This window comes from Silene latifolia, unplaced genomic scaffold (genome assembly GCF_048544455.1).
Source record: "Silene latifolia isolate original U9 population unplaced genomic scaffold, ASM4854445v1 scaffold_593, whole genome shotgun sequence".
NCBI classification, from domain to species: Eukaryota; Viridiplantae; Streptophyta; class Magnoliopsida; order Caryophyllales; family Caryophyllaceae; genus Silene; species Silene latifolia.
The window spans coordinates 11,021-15,288 of record NW_027413502.1 but is presented as its reverse complement, the minus strand read 5'-3'; the positions used below and the strand labels follow the sequence as shown (position 1 = coordinate 15,288).

General features: G+C 37.8%; 1 non-coding gene across 1 annotated transcript; it reads right to left on the bottom strand.

Annotated features, from left to right (window-relative positions):
* Positions 1-3,301: 3,301 nt before the first annotated feature.
* LOC141639905 (small nucleolar RNA R71) lies at positions 3,302-3,408 on the bottom strand. Its single transcript, XR_012542758.1, has one exon. It is a non-coding gene; the product is annotated as a small nucleolar RNA R71 (small nucleolar RNA).
* Between the last annotated feature and the right edge of the window lie 860 nt (positions 3,409-4,268).

Here is a 4,268-nt window from a genome sequence, read left to right as displayed (position 1 = left end):
ATGTCTAATAGTTCTTTCAGTTGTATATGTTGTAATCTTTCTCACGTTGGTTTATGTTGTTAAGGATAAATTTAATTAATAAATGTTCTGTTATTCTTTATTTGATCTACTTACCCCGGACAACCGAGATGGTAGCACCTTTATATGCTGGGGTGGTCCTTGGTAAGGCACCTCGGTATATGGGGGTGTTACAAAGTGGTATCAGAGCGACGATTTTGGAACCTGAACCAAACGAATGTATGGTGTCAATTAAAATGAATCTGGTGTATGTATATTGGGAGCCCTCTTATGTCGGGGCTTTGGGTGAGAAAGCACCCTCATCTCGTAATCCCGCCCCATCATGCTTAAGCAAGCCACCATGGAGGGGTAAATGTATTGGGGTATATCTATGTGATGTGACTCATATTTAAGCATATTTAGTCCCCGAATTTGCCTCGTTTCTATGCTTTTTAGTGCATAATTGGGTCATTTACTATCTTTAGTCTCTCGTTTTGCATATTCTTTGAGGTTTTGATCCCTTGGTAGGAAAGAAGTAAGAACCTTGCATTTTCATGGCAAAATGGAGCTAAATTAATCGAATTCAATGACCAAGCATCAAAGGGAAGACAATGCTAGAAGGCCTATGTAAATAATTGGGCAATGGTGAAAGGATCATTGCATCTCCAATAAGATCCTTGAGGATTGTTGAAGAAAGAAAAGAAGAGAAGTGACTGCCCAGCAATCCGAGCGTCGCAGTGCCCAAGACGAGCGTCGCCTTACTACAGTCCGAGCGTCCCGTGCTCAAGACGCTCGTCTTGAGGCCTTGTGATCCGAGCGTCCCGACCCCCAATCCGCTCGGATTCCTCTCCAGTGCAAAGCATCCCTCAGCCAAGCCGCTCGAGACGAGCGTATTTCTTGAAGACTATGAAAACGGATATGCGCATCTCCTTCGAGAGGAGCACTTCCTCAACTTTTATTAAGGGTCTTAATCGTCATTTAAGACCTTAGTAACCCTAATTTATATACCTAATCCTTAGTATAAATACCCCATTGTACTAATTGGATTATCATGTTCTTCTTATGTATTCTTAATCTCATCTTAACCTTATAATCAACTCTTAATTTAGCATTAATACAAATCTCATTTCTTACTCATTCCTTAATTTCTCTATTGTTCATCATTTATTTTGGGTAATTAGAAGATTATTTGGGTTTATTTGGAGGATTGACAACCTTTTATCAATCATCAAGTACTTCTATTATTCTTTGCTTTATTATTTGGAATCATCTTTAGGTATAATTCTCTCTTAATCCTTTTTAATTATTGTTAATCATCTTTATTTGTTCATCATGTTTTGCCTTGCTAGTATGATTGACAACCTTGTTAGCATGTTAAAATTGATAATGAGTGAGTAGTTTCCTTAACTAGGGTTAATGGGGAATTAGGGGAAACCAACATGGGGATTGATTCATACTTAATCTAATATGCTTTCATAATTAATTTGCTTGCTTGTTGTGATTTCAACTTATGCACATGTTATGTTTGATGAAATGCGAGCCTATGAATCCTTGCATTTTTTACCCATCACTTACCGTTTCAATGAGACTTGTACGACATAAACCAACTCAAGTCTCATTATACCATGCATATAGTTGGATAGGGAGGATTAAGTTGAATTATAGGTGTTGTACAATCTAATCGATTCGGCTCCGGGACCCAAACCTTCCTAGGGATTGTAAGATATACACTAACTCGATCCCATCACGACAATAATTGCTTGCATCTAGTAGAGAACATGTTTGTATGATGAAATCCCATGAATCCCCATGAACCCATGACACCCTAGTGCTTTTAATAAATAGTTTACATCTCATTTTAATCATCTTGCTTGTTTTCATTATTTTGTTGGGATATTCTACGGTGTACCCTCGTGTTTTTCAGTTTTCTACGTTGTACCCCTTCTTTTTTTATATTCTATGGTGTACCCCTAAACTCTATACATTAGTCTATACCATGACCTTATTTATTATCTTTGCTAACTTCGTTTCTTAAATGACCTATTAAATCGTCTATTTATCATTCCAATTACTCGATAACCTACTCGTTTACTTATTTTTTCGCCGAATTACTCGTTCGCTCACGAAATAGTATACGAAACTATCTAAAAGTTCAAAAAATCCCCATTATCATGTTATGAATCATAACAGATTTTTTAATAGTAGTTGGTGCTTATTAAAAGTGATTTGTGTTGTTTCTCATATAGAATAGTGATACTACAACATTAACAAGTCAAGATAAAGGTCAAAGTACGGTCGTTTGATAGTGATAAAGTTAATGGAGAGTTAAACGGGGTTATGATGGAGAAATAAGTAAGAAGTTTAGGGGTACAATGTAGAATTAAAGAAAAGAAGGGGTACAACATAGAAAACCGAAAAACTCAGGGGTACACCGTAGAATATCCCTATTTTGTTTGTATTGTTATTTAGTTTAGTTGATCTCCTACCTCAACCCAAATTGTGACACCCTTAGACACGACCATTTGCAATCGAAAATCCTACATCAATACCCGTCCCTTGGGATCCGACCTTTACTTACCTCTTTACTAATACTAAAGTAGTTTGTGAAGTTATAAATATTGTTTTGGTCTAGGTAACGTTTGACAACGAGTAACAAAACCGACAAACCAAAAATGACGCCGTTGCCGGGGATGGTGTTAACTTGATTTGATTTTCTTTGATTGCTTTTTAGTTGTGTCTTTCTTTACCTTGGGGAAGTCAAACTCCTCAAGGTTTATTCTAATTGTTTTCGAGTTGTTTGATATTTTGCATGTCTAGGAGATCACAAGGTAACTTGTTACCCATTGATCTTGAAATTGAAAGAACTTTGACCAACAATAGAAAACTTGTTAGGAATACTTTGAGAGGTATTGGTGAGATTATGGACATTCAACCAAATAATATTGTGTTCATCAACCCTTTTGCAAGAGAAGGAGAGGATAACCCAACACAAAATCAACCACAAAATCAACCCACAATCCCTAAATTTTCATCACATTCCGTACCAACCGAGGAGAACCTACCAAATGGTACTCCCACACCACAACATTTGACCAGTAATTTCATTGCAAAATCCGTATTTATCCAATTAGTCGAAAGAATCCAATTTGGGGGGATGCCTAGTGAAGACCCTCATTCTCATATGGAGACTTTTTGTGACTATTGTGATGCGATTTCTCAAACCGGAGTTACTCTTGGTATTGACTCTTGGAAGACATTGGCACTTGCTTTCTACAAAATTTTCTATCCTCCGGAAAAGACTAACAAGTTAAGAGCCTAAATCACCGGGTTCAAACAAAGGGATGAAGAATCTTTGTATGAAGCTTGGGAAAGATTCAAGGGTACTTGCCGCTCATGTCCTCATCACGGACTTAGCGAGTGGTTCTTGGTACAACAATTTTGGAATGGTCTCTATGAAGACTCCCGAAACATTCTCAATATGGGATCAAATGGTATGTTTACCGAAGTTGACGATAATCAAACATGGAACAAGATTGAGGAAATGGCGGTCCATAACTCACAATATAGTAGACCTCGGAAGGATACTAGAGGAGGAAAGCATGAAGTGGACTCTATTACTCAATTGGGTGCTCAACTTAGTGCTCATATTGATACCATTAATTTGAAGTTTGAGAAGGCTATGGCTAAGCTCGAAGAAGCCTCCAAATCTAAGCAACATGTGAATGCCATGGTGGCATCTTCATTAATTCCAAGTGGAGTATGTGAGAGTTGTGGAACTTTGGGACATGACCAAAGTGAATGTAGGGGAACAAGTGAACAAGTGAATGCTTTCCAAGCATACAAGAGTGGTACTCCTTATTCCAACTATTACAATGAAAACACCAAATTTCATCCCAACCTCTCATACAAAAGCCAAAATGTTCAAAACCCTCAAACAACATACACCCCACCTCCAATGAGAAACCAAGCTCAAAGACCCTTTTACAATCAAAACCAAGGTTACCAAAACCAAACTCCGTACAATCAAACAAATGACCAAGGTTTTGATGTTCAAAAAGCGGTCCTCCAAATGCAAAAGAACCAACAAGAGTTTTTTACTCAAATGCAAAAGGATAGCCAAGCAAAAGACATCACCATCAACAATATCCTAGCTCACACAAAGATGTTGGAGACCCAAATATCCCAATTGGCATCTTCAAGTTCACAAAGACAAAAGGGGCAATTACCACCTCAAGGTAATCCCCCAAGACAAGAATCGGTGAGTGCCATCC